This window comes from Pan troglodytes, chromosome 12 (genome assembly GCF_028858775.2).
Source record: "Pan troglodytes isolate AG18354 chromosome 12, NHGRI_mPanTro3-v2.0_pri, whole genome shotgun sequence".
Classification (NCBI taxonomy): Eukaryota; Metazoa; Chordata; class Mammalia; order Primates; family Hominidae; genus Pan; species Pan troglodytes.
The window spans coordinates 54,610,869-54,630,049 of NC_072410.2; the positions used below are offsets into that span (position 1 = coordinate 54,610,869).

At 43.0% G+C, this 19,181-nt stretch overlaps 1 protein-coding gene and 1 long non-coding RNA gene across 3 annotated transcripts in view; one reads left to right on the plus strand and one right to left on the minus strand.

Annotated features, from left to right (window-relative positions):
* DNAAF10 (dynein axonemal assembly factor 10) overlaps window positions 1-19,181 on the plus strand; it is a 72,637-nt gene that overhangs the window by 36,181 nt on the left and 17,275 nt on the right. The window lies entirely within an intron of this gene.
* LOC107973500 (uncharacterized) lies at window positions 12,426-17,610 on the minus strand. Its single transcript, XR_001715843.3, has 2 exons — window positions 17,283-17,610; window positions 12,426-12,650 (listed from the first exon to the last, which is right to left on the minus strand). It is a non-coding gene; the product is annotated as an uncharacterized LOC107973500 (long non-coding RNA).

Consider the following 19,181-nt stretch of genomic DNA (forward strand, 5'->3'; position numbering starts at 1 on the left):
GAGTTGCTCAACACTCTGATCCCTCCGAGAAGCCCGGGGTACCTCTAAATTTAACATGCCAGAAACCGAGAACTCTATGCAAACAACACCACTGCTCAGAGGTGATAAGGGTAAGCAAATAAACCACCAGGGAGAAACAGAAGCAGAGTTTTGGCTCTCACCACCCTGTAGATAAACAAGTGTTTGATCTGGGCTGAGCACATCCCTCATCTGGTGAGAGATAACATTCACACTCGGAGTCTGTGCTTGCAGCCAACAGGTTTGGAACCCTATTGAGCGCTGACCTGGCCGCACACGGACTGAACTAGGGCTCAGGAATGATGGACCAGGGGAAATTTTGTTACCACCCAGGGGGAAAGAGAGGGTCTTCCTGCATTCCTAAGAGCTCACAGGCTAAAGGACCCTAAGAAAGCAGACACAGAAGACACAGAAGCCTCAGCTAGGGGGAGTCCTGACGGCCACAGTCCCCACTAATCCACTATGGGCCACTTAGGGCTTGTTATGAATTTTCCAATCTGTTCCGTAAAGCTTCCTAGGAAGAATGTCAGAAGCCTTATTCTCTTGCTCACTTTTGAGGCTATGGAAGCTAAAGAAAGCAGTATATGCCAGGTGAGGTGGCTCACACCTGTAATCCCATCACTTTGGGAGGCCAAGGCAAGTGGATCAATTGAGGCCAGAAGTTTGAGACCAGCCTGGCCAACATGGTGAAACCCCATCTCTATTAAAATACAAAAAATCAGCTGCATGTGGTGGCTTGCACCTGTAGTCCCAGCTACTCAGGAGGCTGAGGCAGGAGAATCGCTTGAACCTGGGAGGCAGAGGTTGCAGTGAGCCGAGATCACGCCACTGCACTCCAGCCTGGGTGACAGAGTGAGACTCCATCTCCAAAAAAAAAAAAAAAGAAAGAAAGAAAGAAAAAAAGACAGTGAATGAAGAGTAAACTTGGAGGGAAACCAGTGGCCTGTCTCTAGAGTCTTGATCAGGATCACATTTCTAAAGATGATAATGTTGACAATAATAATAATAATAGCTGCTAATATTTGTGGAGTGCTTACTATATTGTTTCTCTCATGTTGTATTTTTAAATCCCCACCACAAAACTCTGGGGTAAATACTATTGTTTGTTGTTGTTGTTGTTGTTTTGAGATGGAGTCACTCTGTTGCCCAGGCTGGAGTGCAGTGGCATGATCTCGGCTCATTGCAACCTCCACTACCCAGGTTCAAGCAATTCTCCTGCCTCAGCCTCCCAAGTAGCTGGGATTACAGGTGTGAGCCACCATGTCTGGCTAATTTTTGTATTTTTAGTAGAGATGGGGTTTCACCATGTTGGCCAGGCTGGTCTTGAACTCCTAACCTCAGGTGATCCACACACCTTGGCCTCCCAAAGTGCTGGGATTACAGGCGTGATAATAAACTCTTAACCTCACCATTTTTGTATATAAGTGGAGGTTGTCAGAGCACTTTTTTCATCCATTTTGCTACTTGGACTTAAGGATGAAAGTCCTATTACAAATTGTTGTCACAGTGAATGTTGGCATTGGGAAGGGTGCTGGGGAGAACAGGGAAAGAGCACAGGAGCCTGAAAGAAGGGGAGGAGGGGGAAGGGATTTCCACACACTCTCGCCACAGCCTGTTACCGTCTCCACGGCAGCAGAGCAGCAGGTTGCCTCCCCATGCCCACTCTCCCCTCCCACCTCAACAACAGGAGCCCATTTTAATCACAGCACATAATAAAGACTGTATCTCCCAGTCTCCCTGTCCACACCTTGCTGATAGGTGTGGATGGGCCTTGCTGATAGCATGAGGATGGGCCTGTCGTCCAGAGGGGGTAAAAACAAAAGCATAAGGAGTCTGGCCCTGGTGATTTGGGAGCCACCATACCTGCCCTAGGCTGTTTACCTTGATGACTTTGACAATAGACAAAAATACTTGTTTCTTGTTTAAGCCAATAAGAGGTTAGGGCTTTCCCTTGTATTCATGAATGAATGTCTTCGTACATTTTGTGATGCTATAAAAGAATACCTGAGGCTGGGTAATTTATAAAAGAAAGACGTTTATTTAGCTCACAGTGCTGCAGGCTGAGAAGTTCGAGGGCACAGCCCCGGCTTCTGGTGAGGTCCCTCACTCATGCTGCCTCACAAGATGGTGGAGAAGATCAGAGGGGAAGCAGACATGTGAGAAGAGAGGGAAAGCCGAAGGGCATCTGACTTTATAACAACCCACTCTCAGGGGAATGAATCCATCCCCACGAGAACTAATTCAGTCTCACAAGAGACAGAGCTCACTACTGGGAGAACAGCACCAAGCCATTTAGGAGGGATCCACCGCTATCACCCAAACACTTCCCACTAGACCCCGTGCCCCAAGAGCACCACATCGGGGCTCAAATTGCAACATGAGCTTTGGTGGTGACAAACCAACCATATCTAAACCACAGCAGAGACCTAACCCTAACTACTAGCTGCTAACTTCTAAAAATTTTTACAGAGGGGAAACAGGCTCAGTGAAAGTAAGTAACTTTGTCCAAAGACATGCAAATATTACCTGGCAGAATTCGGTTTTGAATCTGTCTGATCCAAGACTTCATCTTTCCAGCATGGTCTATACTAACAAATGTAATTGGACATGCGTGTATGTGGTGCTTTATAATTTGCAAATATTTTCTTATATATTATGCAGTGTCTACAGTTTGGAATTTTTTGGCTGCAAGCAACAGAAATAGACTCTGAATAACTTATATGAAAGAGGACTCTTAGGAAGATTTAGGGTAGTTAATTAGACAGAGATCAATTAGAGAAGCAAAGCACTAGGGATTTCTTTCTTTCTTTTTTTTTTTAGATAGTCTCCCTTCTTTGCCCAGGCTGGAATGCAATGGCACCATCTTGGCTCACTGCAACCTCTGCCTCCCAGGTTCAAGCAATTCTCCTGCCTCAGCCTCCCAAGTAGCTGTGATTACAGGCACGTGCCAGCACCCCTGGCTAATTTTTGTATTTTTAGTAGAGACAGGGTTTCATCATGTTGGCCAGGCTGGTCTTGAACTCCTGACCTCAAGTGATCTGCCCACCTCAGCCTCCCAAAGTGCTGAGATTACAGATGTGAGCCACCGCACCCAGCCTCTTTCTTTCTTTTTTTTTTTTTAATAACATAATGGGTTTATATTTACTATAGTACTTCTCATCAGGAGGATGTACTCAGTTAATATGAAGTTGTTTTCTTAACATTAAATCTCTTTTCTATGTCAATGTCAATATTGTTTTTTCTGGTTTTTATATTTATTTATTTATTATTTCGAGACAGAGTCTTGCTCTGTAGCACAGGCTGGAGTGGTGCAGTGGCGCAATCTCAGCTCACTGCAACCTCCTCCTCCCGGGTCTGGGTCCCAGTTCAAGCAATTCTCCTGCCTCAGCCTCCTGAGTAGCTGGGATTACAGGCACGTGCTACCATGCCCAGCTAATTTTTGTATTTTTAGTAGAGACGGGGTTTCACCATGTTGGCCAGGCTAGTCTTGAACTCCTGACCTCAGGTGATCTGCCCTCTTCGGCCTCCCAAAGTGCTGGGATTACAGGCATGAGCCACCGGTGCCCAGTCTATAGTGTTTTTTTTAATATTAAATCTTTTCTGCATTTCACTTCAATATTAGATACACTGAATACATTTTTCTAAACATTTTTCCCCCAGAGATAAAAGTTTCCATTTTTGGCTATCTGATATCTAAATACAATATTACCTTGAAAGACAACAAAACAAAAATCGAATAAAAATATGGAGAAAAGACTCCTCAATGATTCAGGAGGCAGTGATTATAACTGAACAGTGATGGTTTCCTAAGATTCTAGGCAACAACTTCCTTCTTCCTATTTCACATGCTTTGAGAATTCTAAAACTATGAAATATTACTTGTGTCAATTTCAGCCATCTTACCTCTTTGACTTCCTTTCTAAACAGCAAATACAAATTATAGGCTGCATTTTTCAGTGCATTATTTGTTGTAAAGAAAACTTTTTTTAATGTTTATATATGTATCTGTTTGCTCCCATTTCATGGAAACCATGACGAATGTAAAACTCCCTTATTTACTGATTCTTGGAAACTGTCAGATACCAAAGCTCAGGTTTAGCCTCAATAGCACAAAGGTTTTCAGGGTGAGGTTTGATTCAGTAAACCCTTCAAAGTCACATCTGCCCTATCTCTTTTCTGTATATACCTTCAAGCAAGCACAAATGCCTGTAATGCTGAGAACCACACCTAACAAGAGAGTGATTGCATCGCAGGCTTCTACTGCTTCGACAACAGGCAGCATCAAAGGCATGACATGAGGACTAAGGACAAAGGTGTTGAAACAGAGGTCATGATGTTGGAATCTTGAGGGCTGAAGGTTCCAAAGACGTGGTATATAGAATTCTATTTAACTTGAAATTTTCCCTTCCTGGAGCCCCGAATGCTGCAATTTAGAGGTTCCACGTGACACTGCCTTCCAGGAAGCAGCCATAACAGGAATCAGCACTAGGGATTTCTTACCAGGATTTGATCTTACCTACCCATGGGAGCTGCTGACACAGTCTCTGTAAGGCTCTTGCCCTCAGGTCTGATGCTGAAGCTTGCAGTCCGCAGGGCAGGCAGCTGGGCCAGGGAGATGAGTGTAAGGTGGGGGTGAACAAGAAAAAGCTGGAAACCACCCGCTGGAGACCATGAGGAGGGACGGAAACCGTGCCTCTGATTTGGGTGGCATGGTTCTCCTGCAGAAGTCAGGATACTTCATCACAGTGCTAAGCAGACCTGTCTGGCTCAGAAGTCGGGAAAGCTGAAGGAGGATCCTGGGAAGGGTAGAGCAGCTACAGGCCCAGCCCCTGCCTCCTGCTGACGCGGTGAGCCAGCGGAAAGTGACAATGTGTGCAAGCTACAAAAACTGCTGCTGCTTCACTTCCACCCTGCAAATCTCACGCCAGGAGCTTCTACATGGCCCACCCTAACTGGAAACATACAGGAAAACTAATTCTGGGAAATGTAATTCAGCCTCGCCAGGTTGGCATTTATAAAGCCACCTCAGGTAGCATGTGGAACTGAGGGGAAAGCTCAAGAATCAGGTTTCGGACAGGAAAGAAAGCAAAGGAGCTCAGCGGTTTGGTGTTGCAGATGGGCACTCATGCTCTAAGTCTTTGAATTGCCTCCAACTGAATTTCCTCCTTGTATTGCTCAAATTCCCAGGGCAGAGTCCAGCTGGCTCATGTGGGTCATGTACTTACTCCTTGGCCAGAGGAGGGTGGACAGTTGGTTGACTGTCCAATATTGTTGCATGCAATGGGGGAGTGGTGGTCCCCCAAATGGAAATCAAAGCACTGTCATGAGAGTGAGGGAAGTGGATGCTGGGTAGGCAGACGTGGTGAATGCTCACTGCCCCATGAATGCTACAGAATAAGGAGGCAGGAGGCATTGAAAACCAATTTGTTTGCTGCTCATGTCAGCTTCTAGCCTTACTCTGAGGTCAAACTTTTGGAGAGTGGAGACAACATCTTTCTCATACTTTTCCCAATACCTAATCATAACAAAGGACTGAAGTTTAGGGTGAAGATAGCAAAGCAGCCCCAGAATCAGGGCTTCTGGTTACCACTCTTCTTTCTGTCAGGGGTGCGTGTGGTGTGCATGTGGTGTGTGTGTGTGCACATGCACTTTCTAGAAGGGTACAAAACCTTTCAGATGATCAGAGTGACTCCCTAGAGGTTACCACCTACTGTTTTAGGTTTGGTGTAACTCTGCAATTCTGTATGTTGAATCAATTGATATTTATCAAAGATGCATTAAGAAGCTGTGTAGTGTAGTAATTAAGTCTGGGCTCTGGAGCCCAGAATGCCTGAGTTAAAATCCTAATTCTACCCCTTCCTAGCCAATTGAGGAAGTTCCTTAACCTTTTTATGCCTTGCTTTCCTCATCTGTAAAATAGGGGTAATGATCATAGTTACCTCACAGGTTTGTTGTGAGGATTTAATGATTAATGCATGTAATGGTCTTAGGGCTGTGACTGGCCTACGGTATGTGCTCAACACAAATTTAGTTACTATTTCCCAGCATTGCTTCAGGATCTGTGGAAGGGTGGGACACAATCTCTGATTTTGAAGAACTTAAGATTTAATTGGAGACAAGAGCAACATATGGAAACAAGAGCCAACAACTGTGGCATTAAGTGTGAAATTGTGTGGTGCCAGCATGTACAGAAATTGAGAAGGGGTCAGAGCAGTGAAGGACGCGGAAGCTAAGGAAGGCTGGACAGAGAGGAAGAAGACTTGGCCGGGGGTGGAGGGATGGTGGGACAGGCCAGGGGAGATCAGCTGGAGTGAAGATGTTGATGATGGGAATGCATGTGGCATATTGGGAGAAAGAGAGACACTGATCACAGAGAAAGAGGCTGTGGTTGTGTTAGTAATGACTTTTTGGCTTCAAGATGCAGGAACCCAACTCACACTGAGTTAATACAAAAAGAGGAGGTGTGAAACCATGAAGTGCAGGGATAAATTATCTTCTGGCATGGCTGAGTGAAATGTGCAAAGCTCAAATCATGCTGCCAGGGCAGTGTCTATTAGAGTCTTGGATCTCTTTCCTCTGGGTTGACTGTATTCTCAGGCAGGCTTTCCCTCCACGGTGGCAAAAATGACTGGGTGTATATCATCCCAGCTGAGCAACCCCAGTGGGCAGAGAACAATTTCCCCTCCATGAGTTCCTGCAAAAGCCTTGGGATTGAGGCTCATTGGCCTGGCTGGGTTACCGGCCCATCCTTGAGCTAATTGTGACAGTCAAGGAGAATGGGTGCTCTCATTATTCAGGCCCAATCATGAGCCCACAAATTTCAAACAACAGAGAGGGTATTGCGGTAGTTCCCACAGCAAAGTCAGGCTGCCACCATGAGAAGGGGAACTGACACTGGGCAGGCAAGAACAGCAGATGCCTTTAGAGGGCTCAGTTCCAGCCTGGCTCTTCATGAACTCTAGATCTTTGGATAAGTCATTCCACCTTTGCAGGCCTCTACCTGCAACCCGAAAAACGGGCGGTAGAGAGTCTGCCAATCAAACGGGATAAGGTCTGCATAGGCTCTCTGAAGAGACAGAGCCGCCTGCAAATCTTAAGAGCCATTGCTAAGAGAAGACCAGCCTGATCAGACAAGAAAGAACACTTAGAGCAAGTATATGTGTGTGTGTTTATGTTGTTTTGTTTTTTGAGATGGAGTCTTTCTCTGTCACCCAGGCTGGAGTGCAGTGACTGGATCTCCACTTGCTGCAACCTCTGCCTCCCGGCTTCAAGCAATTCTTCTGCCTCAGCCTCCCGAGTAGCTGGGACTACAGGCACGTGCCACTACATGCAGCTATTTTGTGTGTGTGTGTGTTTTTTTAGTAGAGATGGGGTTTCACTATGTTGGCCAGCCTGATCTTGAACTCCTGACCTCAAGTGATCCGCCTGCCTCAGCCTCCCAAAGTGTTGGGATTACAGGCGTGAGCCACCGCACCTGGCCTTGTTTTGTTTTTTGAGACAGGGTCTCACTCTGTCACCCAGGCTGGAGTGCAGTGGTGCAATCATGGCTCACTGCAGCTCCTCTTAGGCTCAAGCAATCCTTCCAACTCAGCCTCCTGAGTAGCTGGGACTACAGACATGTGCCACCATGCACAGCTAATTTTTTATTTTTTGTATAGACAGGGTCTCCGTATGTTGCCCAGGCTGGTGTTGAACTCCTGGACTCAAGCAATCCTCCTGCCTTGGCCTCCCAAAGTGTTGGGGTTACAGTCCTGAGCCATGGCACCCAGCCAGAGCAAGTATGTGAGAAATAAAGTGCCTAGGATGGGTGTCACAGAACCCTGAAGAGGACATAAGAACAAAGACAAGGGACTCCTCAAGGGCAGGGGAATATGCCCCATGGTGCCATGCTGGGCAGCTAGTGTGGGTGCTAAGTAACTATTTGATGTTAAATATGAGGGTATAGGCCAGGTGCGGTGGCTCATACTTACAATCCCAGCACTTTGGGAGGCCGAGGCGGGCGGATCATGAGGTCAGGCAATCGAGACCAGTCCGGCTAACATGGTGAAACCCTTTCTCTACTAAAAATACAAAAAATTAGCCGGGTGTGGTGGCACGTGCCTGTAGTCCCAGCTACTTGGGAGGCTGAGGCAGAAGAATTGCTGGAACCTGGGAGGCGGATGTTGTAGTGAGCTGAGATCGCGCCACTGCACTCCAGCCTGGGAGACAGAGTGAGACTACACCTTTAAAAAAAAAAAAAAAAAAATATATATATATATATATATATATATATATATATTTATATAGTTATATGAGGGCATATGTTACCAAAGGATAAATAGCTCACAAAAGAGTCAACACAGTAACAAATGCGGGCCTCAGCCCTTGGAGACTCTCATTAGTTACCAGCAGGGGAGACCAGGCTTCAGTTTGGGGCCCCAGGAACTCCCTCTCCTCATGGTTCTGTTATGAGCAACCTGGGAAAGTGAGGGGAAAATGGGGGTTGTTAAGTACTGCAGCTCACGTCTAACGGCCAATCTGCCATGAGGAAAGGGCACGCTGAGAATGGCTGTTCCCTCGGGCTGGGTTGTTATTTACAAGGCCTAGCAAGACCAGAGGCGGTGACCCTGGTGCTGGTCCTTAGGGAGGAGTCTCTGAAGTCAAGACGGAAGCCAGTGGAAACCCAGAGGGTCAGGCACTGACTCACGAGGCCTGCTTCACACCCAATAGGCAAAGCCCCCCAAAAGAAGCCGTTCAGATCCACATGCCCGTGGTGCCCCCCACCTCAGGTGACCATCTGTCCTGGGATGCTGCTGGCCTTTTAATGTGAAAAACAGAAATTCCCAGGAAAAGCAAGATAAGTTGGTTGCTCTACCCCACCTTTATGAGCTGAATTGAATTGTCCTCTGTAGAGCCTCCCAGGAGAGGCCCAGAAGTGTGTCAGGGAGGGTGGGTACGGAGGGCAAACAGAGACAACTCGGACCTTGCCTGCCCATGCTTTGGGGGCATAAAACAAGGAAAGAAGCCAAGTTGTCTGCCTTCTGGTGTTTTGTCATTCACTTAAATGCAGGTGACCCTGTTTTGGCATTAAACATGGAAGACTTGGAAGCTAAGAGCCTGCAGCAAAGTCAGGGAAGAAGCAAAAATGCTGCCCACTGATATTTATGGGCCCCAAAGCAGGTACTTCTAATAAGGATGAGGAGGAAAGCAATAACACAATGTTGCCATGGAGAAGTGGAGGCTCTTGCCCCTTCCTCGAGGAATAGGGATTGCTGTATCCATATGTTTGATAGATTCAAAGTCAACTAACCTTTTCTGAGTATCTGCTATGTGTCAGAGGAATGCACACACACTTATAATGTGATTATTACAACTCTAGAAAGTAGAGATTATTATCCTCATTCTACTGAAAGGGAAACCAGGCTCTGTTTTGTTTGTTTTGTTTTGTTTTGTTTTGTTTTTTCTTTTTGAGACAGAGCCTCACTCTGTCACTCAGGCTGTACCAGGAGTACAATGGCGCCATCTTGGTTCACTGCAACCTCCACCTGCCACGTTCAAGTGATTCTCCTGCCTCAGCCTCCCAAGTAGCTGGGACTACAGACACGCATCACCACACCTGGCTAATTTATGTATTTTTAGTAGAGACGGGGTTTTGCCACGTTAGCCAGGCTAGTCTTGAACCCCTGACCTCAGATGATCCACCCGCCTTGGCCTCCCAAAGTGCTGGGATTACAGACGTGAGCCACCACGCCCGGCCCAGGCTCTGTTACTCCTGGCCTCAAGCGATCCTCCTGCCTTGACCTCCCTAAGTGCTGGGAAAAAGAGCCAATGTGCCTCACCTCATGTGCTGTTTTCATTTACCAGGAAAAGTGGGATTTGGTGTGGAACTCGGAACTTACTTGTCAGGCACTATCTACAACACCCATCACCAGCAGCGTAGGTGTTCTGGTGTAGGAGAGCGCACTGTGAAGGGAGGTGACATACCATTACAATGGTCAGCCAGAAGGATCCCATGAAGGAATATGATGAGAGTCATTCCTGCCCAGTCCTCACCAGGGACAGGTGCAGCTGCCAATAGAGGCCCATTCATCTTTAGGAGGCTATAGTCATCACATTTATTCAGTAGCAAATATGGATCGTTAGGCTAAAGAGACCATAATTTAGAATGGCAGTCTCTTAATTGTGCCATTGGTATTCATCACTGTAATAAAATTGTCTAATTGAAAAAGCTATATTGACAAACCAACAAGCAGTACATTGATTTAGTAGCAGTTTTGAATTATTAAGTCTGCAATGTTTTATTCCATAGAACGTTTATATTTTTCATTAGATAGGTCTTCTCTTAAAAGGGGCTGAGGGGTTATTTTGGAAAACTCTTCAGACTGAAGTAAGGATTGCTTCAAGTATGGGAAGATTTGTGGATTCTGAAAAGCCATTTGGTTTTCTGTATGTACTGGATGTGCGTGTGTGTGTGTGTGTGTATTTGTGTAGACTAATTTCCCTAGATGATCTGAGCCAAAAATGAAAATTTAAAGTTTGTTCTACTAGTCCTGTGAACCGAGGTCACCAATTGGGAAGGAAAGGATGAGGAGTCAATGTACAAGCCCACCTACCTGATTGCACTGACCCATGCAGAAAGGATGGCCACTGTGGTAGTGAGCAAGGGCTCTGCGGTGACAGTCTACAGCACATGATGGGGACCACAGCAAGTACTCAGTGGGACTGGTGTATTGTTTACATGATTGAAAGGGGCGCTGTGTTATTTAGAAATAGTATTTACCTGCATGTAGCAAAGACCTGGAAAATAATGGGTTAATTCTCCCCTATAATGAAAGTCAAGCTGTAGGTAGTCTAAAGTTGCACAGTGGCTCTCCATGATTCAGGCTCCATTCTTTTTTCTCCACTACCCCTATCCTCAAGATGATTTCATGGTTCATGATGACTGCAAGGACCTTGCCATCAAACCACTGAGAAGGTTTGAAGAAGGAATAAAGGTAGAAGGGTGGAAAGTGGCACATCTTCCAGTAAGTGGCACTGCAGCACACCCCACACGACACTTTCATTCATAGTTCAGCGGACAGAAGTTAGTCCTGTCACCACACTTAGCTCAGAGTGAGACTGTGAAATGTTGCCTTTGGCTAGGCATACCACCGCTCTGAAACAAAATAGGGATTCTTTCAGTATAGAATTTGGGAAAATTAATATTAGGTTGGCATTAGTAGTCTCTGTCACAAACACATTACATTAGCATGGCTTTTGGTGGAGACAAATTGGCAACATCCATCAAAATGTTAAATATTCATACCCCTTGAACCAATAAGTATATCTTTGCAGAGCCTTTCTATAAATTTACTCAGAAATATGTGCACATATACAAGTATATATATGCTTATTATAGCACAGCAGTATTAATAATATCAAAATATTGGAAACAACCTAAAGGTCTATCAATGGTAAAATTGTTTAATAAATTGTGGTATGTACCACAGAATACTATTCGGCTATGAAGGAAGAATGAGGTGACTATAAGTACTGAAAGGCAAAATGACATATTATTAATTAAAAAAGCAAGTTGCAGAGTAATAGTGTATTTCCCTTAGTAGGACTGTATTATACACATCCCTGGGGATGGATCAGAATCTTTGCAGGCAGAGGAATGAACTCGTGTAATTTGAAAGAGGTCCCAGAAACTCTAAAAGAAAGTAATAGCAATGAGTGCAAACCGAATCCCCAATACAAATAAATGAGTGAATTGTTACCACATAGAAAGTGGTAACAATATTGTTTTCAGAAGAGCTCTGCTTGTACCAAGCTTGCATCAAAGTATTGGATGGGTCAATCTGACATAAAGCCTTCGTAGCACATCTAATGGTGAAACTGGCATGGGAAGGGTGTCAGTGCCGCTTCTGGGTGAATGGTGAACATGCCTCTGAAGTAATAGTCCACTACAATGGCAACATAGTCAGATTATAACATTTTTTAAAATACGTTGAGCTCTTAAAAGAAACAAAGGGAACTTTCCAATGTCAACAAAACAAAATAAAACAACATGCAAACATGCATAGTAAGCTAAAACTAGCATTGAGTGGTAAGCAAACTGCAAAACTTGGAGGAGAAATGCCAATGTCAGTCACAAATGAGGGATTGAAAGCTAAGCTCTGAGGCTGCTACCAGGCCCTGTGTCCTAATTAAGGAGGCTAAAGCTGTCCCCTGTTGTTAGCATACGTAATTCCAGAAATATATAAATTCAAATCCCTTTTGGAGGAAGGTGTCATTAATTCAGGATTTCAGGATTCCTATAGACTATGTGAAACCAAATGGATAATTACAATGAAAAAATCCCCAAATATACAAAGAAACAAAAGACATAATGATGATATGAATTAGGACTAAGTTTAGCCTCACACAGCAGAACAAACAAATAATGGTGGCTTAGACACACACAGTTTTATTTGTTTTCATCTAAAAGATGTCATGAGGTAGGTGTCCAGGACAGATTCATCAGAAATTCATTAGGGACCTGTTTCTTTACAGTTTATGAATCATCCCAGATCTACGTTATGCTCCTTGTTCTTGTGACCCAAGATGGCAGCTAGAGCTCCAGATGCGCACATTCCAGGCCAATTGTGGAAGGAAAGGGATGAAGGGCAGGCCTATTTAAAAAAAAAAAAACCAAAACATTCTGAAGTTTGCACACAGTACTGCCACTTAAAATTTATTGTCAAAAATTTAACCACAATGATCACATCTTGATGTGAACAAAAACTAGGGAGTTTTAACTGGCCAACAATAAGCTTGACTAAAAATTAGTATTTTCCTTACTAGCAAGGGAGTCGGGGAATGGATGCTTGTCGTCAACTGAGTCTCTGACACAGTAAGTGTGTAATGAGCTAGATAATGGCACCCCTGAATATCTCAGTCCTAAGCCCTGGATCCGTGTGTTATGAGAAAAATTTGAGACTGTAACATCCCCTTCCCTCCCAAGTCGGGAAGGTGCCGAAAGACCAAAGAATGATTTAGAGAAGTTGCGTTTGGCAAGTAGATGAGTTTATTGAGACATACAGGGCAGGGCACTCCTGAGTGGCAGCAGCACAGCTCAAGAGATCTGTGCCACCTCCCTTCTCTAAGCTGCTTTTAAGCTAATTTTCGGGCTCTTTGCCTACTGTGTTTGTGTGATGGTACTGTTTCCTTTGGTAGGTTCTCACATACTCCCTGGGATGTTTAGGCTCTCAGGGACACCTGCTCCTCAGCTGGGTACCATGGCCGTGACTTACTATCTGGCCTTCAGGGTTCAGGCAGCGGGCATATACTTTTAAGTAACCTGGTAGGGCAGCCTGTCACACCGCACTGTTAGTTAGTATCACCTTACATGGCAAAAAGGACTTTGCAGGTGTGATTAAGTTAAGGATCTTGAATGAAGAGATTATTCTGTATTATCCAAATGGGTCCTAGATGTAATCACAAGTGTTCTTATAAGAGGGAGGCAGAGGAAAGTGTGACTACAGAAGTAGAGGATGTTGGCTAAGCAAGGTGGCTCATGCATGTAGTCCCAGCACTTTGGGAGGCTGAGGTGGGAGGATCGCATGAGCTCAGGAGTTCAAGACCAGCCTAGGCAACATAGCAAGACCTCATCTCATTTTACAAAAATAAATAAATAAATAAATAAATAAATAAATAAATAAATAAAGTAGAAGATGCAAGAGGTTGGAGTATGGAATGATGCAAGGAAGGGGTCATTGGCCATGGAATGATGGAAGCCCCTGGAAGCTAGAAAAGGCAAGGGAACATCATTCCTACAGCCTCCAGAAGAATCAGCCTTGACTTTAGCTTAGCGCTTTTGGATTTCTGACCCCACAAACAGTATGAGAAAGAGTTTGTGTTGTCTTAAGTCACCAATTTGGTCGTAATTTGTTATAGAACTCACTAGGAAATGAATACATATTGAATGTCAGCTGAAACTAAAAACAGATATAGACCCACACCCCACAGATTTCAGACATTGTAATTATTAGACACGTAGCATTTTAAAGAAAATTCAAAGATAAAAAAAATTTACTTAGAAAATGTGCATGGAAGAGACTATAAAGTGACCTGGAAAATCAGAAATGGCATTCATTTTCTCATTTGAAATAAAATGAAGAAATGAAAAATTATAACATCTCTCTCTCTCTATATATATATATATGTATACATAGCATTGAGTGGTAAGTAGATATATATATATAAGTATATATATATGAATTATATATATATAAAATTTTTGTAATTAAAAAAATAGAGACGAGGTCTCACTTTGTCACCCAGGCTGGAGTGCAGTGGTGTGGTGTGATCACAGCTCTCTGCTGCCTTGAACTCTTGGGCTCAAGGGATCCTCCCATACTAGCCTTCCTAGTTGGGACTACAGGCACACACTACCACACCTGGCTAATTTTTAAATTTTTTGTAGAGATGAGGTTTTGCCATCTTGCCCATGCTAGGTTCAAACTCCTGGGCTCAAGTGATCTTCCTGCCTTGGTCTCCCAAAGTGCTGGGATTACAGGTATGAGCCACCACACCCAGCCATAACCTAGATATTAATAACACAACGGATTGGTTAAAATTGGTGAGCTATCAAAAAAATATGAGAAATTATTGTTAGTGCTAGATAAGGGCTAGATAGGGAGATAAAAAGTATGACAGAGAAGTTAAGCAATACAAAAGATAGAATGAACAAATAGAGGAGAGACAACATTTGACATATCATGGATTATAATTTTCCAAATATGATGACAGCCATGAATCCACAGCTATAGGAAGACCAACATACACTAAGCAGACTAAAATTCCACACCTAGACACATTTTTATATAATAGAACAAAATATTAAAGGCCAAAAGAAGATCTTTTAAAAAAGCCAGAGAAAAGGATCACCTACAAAATAAAAACAAGTTGGCTGACAGGAGACTCCTTGACAAGGGAAACTAGACAACAATAGAATAATATCTTCAAACTGATTAACTTACTGTGTTCCAGGAAACGTACTTTCCCAGGAAAAGGGGCTAAATAAAGACATCTTCAGAGTAGCAAAGAATGAGATAATTTACAACCAATGGTTCTTAATTAAATGAAGTTCTAAAGGATGTAATTCAGGAAGAAGAAAAATTATTCCAGTAGGGAGTTCAGAAATATAAGCAAAAATGAGGAACAGAAATGTTACTGAAATGCTAGGGGTTCAATCTGGGTCCTGTTGCTCACTGCACAGAAAGCCAATCACTGAGACAACAAGCACTGCCAGGGAAGAAACTTTCATCAAGGTGCTGCAGCCAAGGAGAAGGGGAGGTAAGTCTTAAATCTGTCTTCTCAACTGACTAAAATTAGGGATTTATATAGCAGGGAAGAAATGTAACTATGTGTGGGAAAACAGGAATTAGGGAACAGTAAGGAAGCAATCATGACAGATGAGGGGTCTGGTGTCTTATTGTCTGGATGTGGTGATCTGGTAAGTTTCATTTCCTTGATACTATCTAGGAGGCCTGAGGATCAGTTTCCTGAGAAAGGAACTCAGATAAGACAAATGTAAATTTCAAGCTTTAAGACCAAGAGGGTCAATTTCTATGTCTATCCAAAGACCATAAGCATCAGTTATATGGGGATATTGGGCCAGTTTCAGAAATACCCAGTAAACATGAGGGTTAAACTGAGGTAAATGCAAACAAATATTGTCTGGATGTGACTTATAGTAACAATAATAACAGTAATAATGTACAAATACAAACTGAAACCAAATGAGATATCATTTTACTCCCACTAAGTTAGCAAACACTAGGAAGCCTGACAATATCTATTTTTGGTGAGTATGTGGAGCAACAAGGACTCTTACAACATGAGTGAGGAGTGTAAATGGGTATAAAAACTTTGGAAAATAATTTGACATTATCTCATAAAATTAACTATGCTTTACCACCATGCAATACCCCAGGGAAATTCTTACACATATGCACCCATTAGCAAGTTCAAGAATGTTTATAGCATCATTGCTTGTAACAGCAAAAACTGGAAATAACCCAAATGCTCCTCAATGGGAGAATGTATAAATAAATTGTGGTCTATTTATACAAATGGACTCTGTGAAAATGATTAAAGTACAGCTAACTGATACAACATTAACAAATTTTAGGTAAATAACATTGAGTTAAAAAAAAGTGACAGAAATTGTATATAGAAGATTGACCCCATTTTATGGAAGCTCAAAAAACAAACTAAAACTAAAATTTTAAGGATATTTACCTATGTGGTAAAGCTATTTTATAAAACCAAGAGAATGATAAACACAAAATTCAAAATGATGGATCCTGCTGGGGTAGAGAGGAGAGGGGATGAGTAGAGGCACATAGGTGACTTAAAGGTATCAGACAAAGAGGGACAGTTCTTAAGTTGCATGATAGGTTCACAGGTGTTTATGTTATTACTGTGCTTTATAACTGCTATGGTTTAGATATGGTTTGTTTGTTCCCACCAAACCTCATGCCCAGTGTGGTACTGTTGAGAGGTGGGGCCTAATAGGAAGTGTTTGGGTCATAGGAGTGGATCTCTCATGAAAAGGTTAATGCCCTCCCTTGAGAGTGAGTGAGCTCTCACTCCATTAGTTTCCAAGAGAGCCAATTGTTAAAAAGAGCCTGGCACCTCTCCTCCCTGCCACTCCCTTCAGCCTGCCACTGCTTCCTCCTCTTTTTCCATGTGATCTCTGCACATGCTGGATCACTTTCACCTTCTGCCATAAGTGGAAGCACTCCAAGGCTTTCACCAGAAGCCAAGCAGGTGCCAGTGCCATGCTTCTTGTAGTCAGCCTTAGGTATTATTTTATAGCAACACAAAACAGACTAAGACGATAACATATGTGTCTTATATATACATTGTATATATCAAGTATTACATAAAAAATAATAAATAGTGGGAGTTGCGAGGCTGGCTTCCAAGTCAGAGTGTCTGGTTTTCAGTCCGGGCACTACTACTTAAGTGGTTGTGCAACCTTGGGTAAATCACTTAATCTTTTTAAGTCTCAGTATTCTCATCCTTAAAATGGGAGCAATAATAGTTCCCACTTCATAGTTATTATGAGGCTTATATAAGATAATACTCAGAGCACTTAATAAGTGTTCAGTAAATGCAAGGATAAATTATTATTATTATTTTTACTTCTGAATTTACCCTCACAGCGGTCATTGTGTGTAATCAAGGCCATTGATTACCATCTGTCAGGGTGTCAATACACTCATCTCCACCTTCACCTCCCCAGCGTATCTCACCTTTTTTGCCTTCATCTTTACCTTCTTCCTTCCACTCCCACCTCACAAGTAATCTCACAAATATAAACATGAACAGCATCAAGGGCTTGTCTGACAGACCATTTAAAGATGCTCTGTCTTTAAAGATGGTTGCCAAGAAGAGAATCTTAAGCATGAAAGGCCAGAATTTTCCTTGCTTTAGGGCTCAGCAGATCCGGCTATTGCTTCAGAATGTGTTTGGATGGCTTTCTTTGGTCCTTAATGAAACTCTGAGTGAGTAATATCTAAGCGATGCCTACTTAAGGGCTCCAACCAGGATACTCAATTGGATGAAATAAAATCAGCAAATATCCCCTCTAGGAAGATTTGGATGCTGATGGGATCTGAATGGGTTGTGAAAATGCCTCCTTTGGAACTTGGATTCCCAATAAATAATGAATGTATAGTTGTCTAGGGCATTATGACAAATCTGGCTAGAATCCTGGCAGCAAAATCTTGAGCTGAAAGTGTCTGTTTTTATTATATCCTTGGGACTGGAGAAAAATAAGTACAAAGTTGCATTTTCCCCTACTTTTTCTTTTCATTTTAGTTTCAGTACAGCACAGGCCAACTGCATTGGCCTCAGGGAATAGGTATTTTGCAGTATGTTTTGGAGTGCTTCCCTTTTTGTTCTTCAGAATTGCAGTTGGTTTCCTTGGCTAGAAACAAAGATGAAAGGAGGTGCTCATATCTAGCTGCCTCCATTCCCCGCCAAACCCTAACTCTCTAATGAAATGCAATCTACAGCATGATGACTAATGTAGTAATTCTGCCTGTGGCTGCTGGCTCCCAACCCTTTCTCAGGTTTTTGTCTTCCCTGGATGCTGTCATTGGATCATGTAATAGATTGATTTGTGTCCCCCTAAACAGATGTTGAAGTTCAAACCCACAGTTACCTCAGAATGTGGTAACTGCTTGGAAATAGGGTCATGCAACTTAATAGGAAAAGGGCAGTCCGTTTAAAATGAGGGCATTAGGCTAGGCCCTATTTAACGTGACTGATGTCCTCATAAAAAAGGGAAATTCAGACATAGAGATAGACATGCACAGAAGGAAGGTAATGTGAAGACACACAGGGAGAAAATACCCATGTAAAGATGGAAGATTGGAGCGATGAATGTACAAATCAAGGAATGCCTGAGGTTACAAGAAGCTAGCCTTAACCGCAGAACCACTTACTGAACACTTGTTAATACCACTGTGTGATGGGCTTTTGTATGAACTACCTATATTAGTCAGGGTTCCCTAGAAAAATAGAATCAATAGCTAAATGTGTGTGTATGTGTATAAATTTATTATAAGAATTTGTAAGAAATTGTAAGAAATTATTATAAGAAATTGCAAGAAATTGGCTCAGAACTGGATAAAATATGTTATAAAAACACATTTTTTTCCTCATGCACGTAAAGATATCCATTGTCCTGGATCTAGCTTTTTTCAGTTTACAGAATATCTTGGGGATCTTTCAACCTTAGTCTGGAATTGTGTCACTCATTTAAAAAAAACTGTCTTTGGGTGAACATTTAATTAATTTTTAGTATTTTACTATAATAAAAGCACAGCAATAAATATCCTTGTGTGTATGTTTGTTAGTTTTCTTGTTTTTTGTTTCTTTGTTTGTTTTTGTTTTGTTTTGTTTTTGAGATGGAGTCTCACTCTGTAACTCAGGCTGGAGTGCGGTGGCACCATCTCGGCTCACTGCAACCTCCGCCTCCTGGATTCAATCGATTCTCCTGCCTCAGCCTCCCGAGTCACTGGGATTACAGGCACCTGCCACCACGCCCAGCTAATTTTTGTATTTTTAGTAGAGGCGGGGTTTTACCATGTTGGCCAGGCTGGTCTCAAACTCCTGACCGCAGGTGATCTGCCCGCCTTGGCCTC